A 6,403-nucleotide genomic window follows, 5' to 3' on the forward strand; every position below is an offset into this window, starting at 1 on the left:
ACAATTTTGTCCTCGCATTATTTAATAGGGAAAAAGTTGACTTTTTGATCGAGAAAGAATTTGGCAATTCCGCTTGCGCCGTTGCGTAGAGCACGGCGAAACGAGTCCGTAGACACGGAGTAGACTCGAATCGGAGTTGTAACGAAGAAAATACGATCAAAATACCGCAAAGGGCAAAACGGTAATTTGGGAAAAAGTCAGATTTTTATCTCTTCTCTCTCTCCTCCCCCGTCAGTTTTCTCTCTCCTCTCCTCTCTCTCCTCCCGCGCGATTCTCCCCCGACCTCCGCCTCTTCTCATCGACACCCCGGCCACCACAGGCCGGATTGATCTCCGCCGTGGGTACCGTCGGGACCGTGACATCCTCGCCGTTCTTCCCCGACCCGCCGCCGACCGGGGGAAGCCCGGAACTGGCCGGAATCTGCCATTTTTGCCGATTTTTCAGTTCGAACTTTGAGCTCCTCGTTCTCGCTCAATTCTCCACCAAATCGATCGAGTAAGGTATGGTTTCTCATCTATTTTTCGTGTTATAACTGATGGATTTATGGGTTTCGATCGATTGTGGCTCTATAACGTTCGATTTTCAACTTGAAAATCGGCCGAAACTTCGGCCGCCGTGATCGGCCATTTCCGGTCACGTTTTGGGGTATGTCCAAGAACAAAAGTGACTCCAAATGGGGTGTTTTACCTAGGATAGGAGTTTGGAGTCTTGGTTTCTAGTTTTTCCGGCAACCCATAATCGCTTTGGACACCCAATCTGCCCGCGCGTGTGGCGGCGAGTGGGCGAGGGTGGTGAAGTGACTCTGTGTAGTTTTGTGATCCTCGTGTTGTCACGAGCGCGTAGGATTTCGCGGATCTCGATTTGGAGTCCGTTTGAGCCCCAAACGGATTTTCCATATCGCGCGATCCTTGGGTGCAGTGTCGTCAAATCGTTGGATCGCATTCAATTATGGATATGTCGTACTACATGATTTCAGGATCGTGTAGGATTCGACGGATTGTGAATCGGAGTCCCGGATACTCCGAAATCGCGAACCCTGGGGCTAGGGTTTGGATTTTAAGCGATAACGCGATTTTGGCCAATCCGACCGTTCGTTTCGGACCAAATTCGCGGAACATGGTTCCTTCTCTATGAGGCACCTTCAGAGAAGCCTAGATTGGCCATCGGAGATCATGGACCCCACGGGTCCCGGATCGGCCGGTCTGGTAATTTATCGCTTAGTGAGGCTTCGAGTCTCTTAAGGTCGTTCTAATTGTCTGAAAGGTTAAAGTGGGCATATGAGTAACTCTAAAACGTGTACACGTATTTCTAGGAGCCGGGGGCAGGGTGTTAAATTTAAATTCTTTTATTGAGCAGTTTTATTAATTTAATCTTTATGGGTAATCAGGCACCAGAGAACCAACGGAACCACAGAAGGGACCTTTAAGAGGTCCAGCTAGCTCGGACTAGCAGTGAGTGGACTTTCTTTCATGAATGATTTTATACAAATGAGTTATATAAATGATTTATATACATGAGTTTACATAAATGATTTTATATTAATTTTATATAAATAAGCTTTTATAAATAAGTTTATCTGAATAAGTTTTATGAACTGTTTCTTTCGAGCATGATTTGTACTGTTAAATACTTTGATTTACGTGAGGCTTAGTTACTGAAGTTCCAGTAATATAAAAAGTTGAGTTTGAGGTTCGAATCAGATGAGATAGCAGCAGAATTGAGATTGCAGTTATTAATCATATTTTTCTAAAATTATTTATTTTTGGAAAACCACCATGTACCCGCTCTTTATTTGGTGATTACCCTCAGACGGACCGATGTCTACGGACATCCAGTCTGTTTACAGTTCTGTCAGTGCACTTGACATTGCCTCACGAGTTTCGGGGACGCTCGGACCGTGAGTGCCAGGATTTGCGGCTCGGCAGACTTGCTGTCCCGAGACCTGCCAGGATTTGCGGCTCGGCTGACTCTGTGTCCCCGAGACCTGCCAGGACTGCGGATCAGGCTGACTACGGTCCCCTGTATCTTGTCAGAGCGGCTCGAGTTGACTTGGTGTCATTGAGACCTGCCGGCGGATCAGGCTGACCATAGTCCCCTGATTTCGCCAGTTTGCGGCTCGGTTAGACTTTGTGTCACCCGAGACCTGCCAGGGGATTTGACGAATTTTACAGGGGTACAATTAGGTGGTAGTTTCAAAGGATTTTGAGCTCTTTTATGCAGTTATTGTTTTCACTCATTATATATCATCTTCTTCGATATTCACGCATGTGTTATATCCATATATCCTTGTTCAGTTATACGAGTATCTATACAAATATATTTATCTATGTTTATTGGAATATCTCGAGTTGAATTATAACATGCGTTAGATTTTCTATCCCTATGTATTTCAAAACGGGGGTTATTATGTTCTAAATTGCTTTCAAGAACCTTATTTTTGTCCACTCACAACTTTAAACTTGTTTTTCGCCCCCAGGCCATAGAAGTGCGCAGGATCCACCACCGGGCCATTCCTAGCTTCCGCGCCACCAAGTAAGGTAGAGTTTGTGGAAAAGTCCTTGAAACCCTGTAAACGTTAGAAAATGCTCTGATATCTAGTTTAGTGGAAAACTGGAGCTGGTGAATACTTGGTTATTCTATTCTGGCAGTTGGTGTGGATTTATTTAATTGTTTAACAGGTGGAAGATTTTGGGTTTAGTCAAATTACAGGGGAGACTCTGCCGAAATTTCGGCAGAAGTCCAGGGAAAGTTTTCATAGTAACTGTAGCAGGAAGGGTAAAATGGTCATTTGTGCCCGTCAGTTGCCAGATGTCGGACACGCACAGGGCTTGGTTCGAATTCCAAAGTGGAATTGGGATCGGGTCCTGTCACAAACACGGAATTCACATGCAATACAACAAACCAAAGTACATCTCCTGGAGTTAACATGTTGCTGTAGTATGTGGGTGCTTTGTTTTTCTAAAAATTGCTAACAAACAAAAATGGCTGAATGTCTTTGCATGTCTTTGGTATTAAAACTTAGGGGTTTTTCTGTCTTTTGTGGAAAGGTTTTGGCTTTTCACTAAAGTCTATTTTTTCTTGTGGCTAAAACTGAAATTTCATAAATCATAATCTATCTTTAAAAAATATATCTTAAGATAAATTTGACGATTAAAAATAAATAATTTGTATTCTTAAATTAATAAAATTATTCTAGAATTTCCTAATCTACATAGAATCACCATTAAATTTAAAATTTTATCCTAATATTTTTCTAGGATTTTCCACTAAGTCAAGTGCAGCTATGCTTTCCCTTTCTCTACCTTGTGTTTTTCTCTCTTCACTTCATTGTGTTTCTCTCTCTCCATTTCATTTCCTTTCTTTCACTTAAATTAGAACTTTTTATATGTTATTAAAAATGTCATATTGAAAACAAAAGAAAAACATATTTTCTCATTTATCTTTTTTTTTTAATCTAAGTTTAATTTCTAACTTAACTTGGAAATTATTTATACTTTCATAGTAGTCATTAATTTCTCTTTCCCTATCCTACCATTTTTTTTTTGCTTATACCAAACAATAAACACCTACTTTCCATTTTTAAAATTCTTCATATATTTGCCTTTTTCTTCCTTACAAACCAAACATACATATCAAAACTAAATATTATACTTTAATTAATAAAAATAACTCAAAAATATATTTCTTTGTCACTTTTTCTAGAATTTTCTTTTGTACATTTTTTCCTTAGTTTTTAAACCCTCAACAACTCCGATGCTCGAAACCCTATTCGATCTTATATTTTTTTGTATAAATATTTTTTGTCATCTAATTTCTTATATAAATATAATATGTTTTCATTCATAGTTCTTTATTTTTTTTACTTTTGCCCGAGTGGCCCAAAACCTACCTAATCTACATAAAATCACTATTAGATCTCAAATTTTCTAATGGAAATTAATTTTCATAATTTCACCTTGCTGAAATCACCCACCATTAAAAAAAAAATTGTGAACTACTCTAATAGATTTTTTGTATCTAGGATTTTCCACTAGAAACATTGATGGCAAAAAAAGTATCCGGAGAAGGTTTTTTTTCTTGCAATGATGACTATAAGGTAATTATTTATCCATTTATAGTTCAAGTAATAGAGATAACATAGAAATATTTCATTTTCTCTTTTTATTTATTTATTTTTCTAGAATTTTTTTTCGTATATTTTTTCCTTACTTTTTAAATCCTCACCAACTCCGATACTCAAAACCCCTATTAAATATCAAATTTACATATATAAATATAATATGTTTTCATTCATACTTCTTTATCCTTTTACTTTCCCATCCCTTACTAGTGTCGCTGCGCCCAAAACCCTAATGGCCTAATCTACATAGAATCACCATTAGATCTCAAATTTCTTATAAAATTCAAATAGATTCTCGTAGTTTACCTCCGATATCACAGCAAACTACCGAATATATTTTTCGTATCTAGGACTTTTCACTAAAAAAACATTTACGGCCAAAAAAGTATCTGGGGAGGGTTTTTTCATGCAACGATGACTATAAGGTAAATATTTATCAATTTAATTTATTTTATGACCATTTTGATTTCATGTATATTTTTCTCACTCTCCCTTCCACCCTTCTCTCTTCCCTTCTTGTTGTTTCTTTTGACTCTCTCATTATATGTAATAATTGAAAACTTTGAAAGGTATGGTGGAAAAAAATGATTTTGAAAAACTTGCAAAATATATTATTTTGTGAAATCAATTTTTCAAAATTGAGATGATTAGAAATGTTTTTGTTATATTGAAAACTAAAACAAAAAAAAGTAATTTGTTGTTTTTTAAAATAATTATATTACCTAAGTACATGAGGTTATGTGACAAGACTTGACCCAAATTCCATTTTGGAATTCGAGCCGGACCCTGTGCGCGTCCAACATTTGGTGGATGTCGGGCACAAATGACCTATTTGCCCTTCTATACAAAGCACGATAAAATAACAAGGTTGACTTCTACCAAAAAATTGGTAGAGTCTCCCTTGTAACTGGGTCAATACCAAAACATTTACACATGCCAAACAAGTTTATATATATACAACCAACTGCCAACATACGTATATATATATATTCCAACAGTTCAATTCTAAGTCTAGGGCAAAACATCAGAGTGACTATTAAGAATTTACAAAGGAGTCAATCCTTTTACAAAACAAAAGTCCTACATCAAAAAGGAAAGCGCGGAAAGTGAAAAACGGCCCGGTGGTGGATCCCTGTGCACGCCTACTGCCTGGGGGCACAAAACATTAAAAAGGGTGAGTGGACCAAAAATCAAAGTTCAGAAAATAGCATATGAATATACTAACCCCACCGTAAAAACAGTTATACAAACTAAATTATTCTCGTTATTACTGAAATCAATGCACTCATATAATTATACATGTATATAAGCCAATCATACTCATGGTCAACATTAATTTCTTAAGGCATTGAAACAGTTTAAAACTACCACCTAAGTGTACCACTTATTTCCGTCAATTCCTAATATCCATCAATTCCTCGCATCACCATGGGTGACACGTACTCATAGGTCTCAGTGACACGAAGTCAGTCCGAGCCGCAACTCGCAGGATTCAGGGGACCATAGTCAGCCTGATCTGCATTACTCGCTCCACACGAGTTCGGGTACCATAGAAATCGTGGGGCAACTGTCAAACATGCTGACTATACCGAAGGCAACAATTTTATTCCGAAGGCAACATTTATTCAGAACGCAAATTATTTACCAAAGGCAACATCTGTATATCTGGGTACCTAAGGTGCTTTGGGAAAATATAAAGTTTCTGAAGAAAATCTGGTGAATAATTGAATTTCTGTAAACTCTAAAACTCTGCCACCATTTATCTGAAAATCTGAAAATTAACTAGAATTTCTTTTCCTATATCCTTTAAAGGAGATTTTACTCGGCAGCATGCAAAACAAAATATTTAAAAGCATATAACAGCTTATAAAACGCTAATCTTTGAATAAAACTTGTTCAAGATCAATAACTGTAACTAAACTGCTTAAATTCATTTATAAAAACAAAAAGTCCACTCACTGGTAGTCCGTGCTCGCTGGACCTCTTGAAGGTCCCTCATGCGAGTCAACTGGTGCCCGGGTGCCTGATTCAATGACCATAATATTCTATTAATATAATACTCAATATAGTATTAATTTACAAACCCTAACCCCCGGCCCCTAGAAGTACGTGCGTCAAATTAAAATTGGTTCTATGGCCATAAAAGCTTGGAATATTTTAGCAATATCTTGGGACTCAAAAAGCACTAAAGTCCCAAAAAGTCAACTCAGGATCCTGCGGGTCCATGACCTTGCAATTATGATCCGCAAGCCTTGGGCCGGGCTAGGCTTGGGCTTGGGTGTC

The 6,403-nt window shown here is 37.9% G+C and overlaps 1 long non-coding RNA gene across 1 annotated transcript; it reads left to right on the forward strand.

Annotated features, from left to right (window-relative positions):
• Positions 243 to 2,927, forward strand: LOC109948252. Its single transcript, XR_002270853.1, has 3 exons — positions 243 to 500; positions 1,388 to 1,451; positions 2,477 to 2,927. It is a non-coding gene; the product is annotated as an uncharacterized LOC109948252 (long non-coding RNA).

The sequence above is a fragment of the Prunus persica genome, chromosome G3, assembly GCF_000346465.2.
Source record: "Prunus persica cultivar Lovell chromosome G3, Prunus_persica_NCBIv2, whole genome shotgun sequence".
Lineage (NCBI taxonomy): Eukaryota > Viridiplantae > Streptophyta > Magnoliopsida > Rosales > Rosaceae > Prunus > Prunus persica.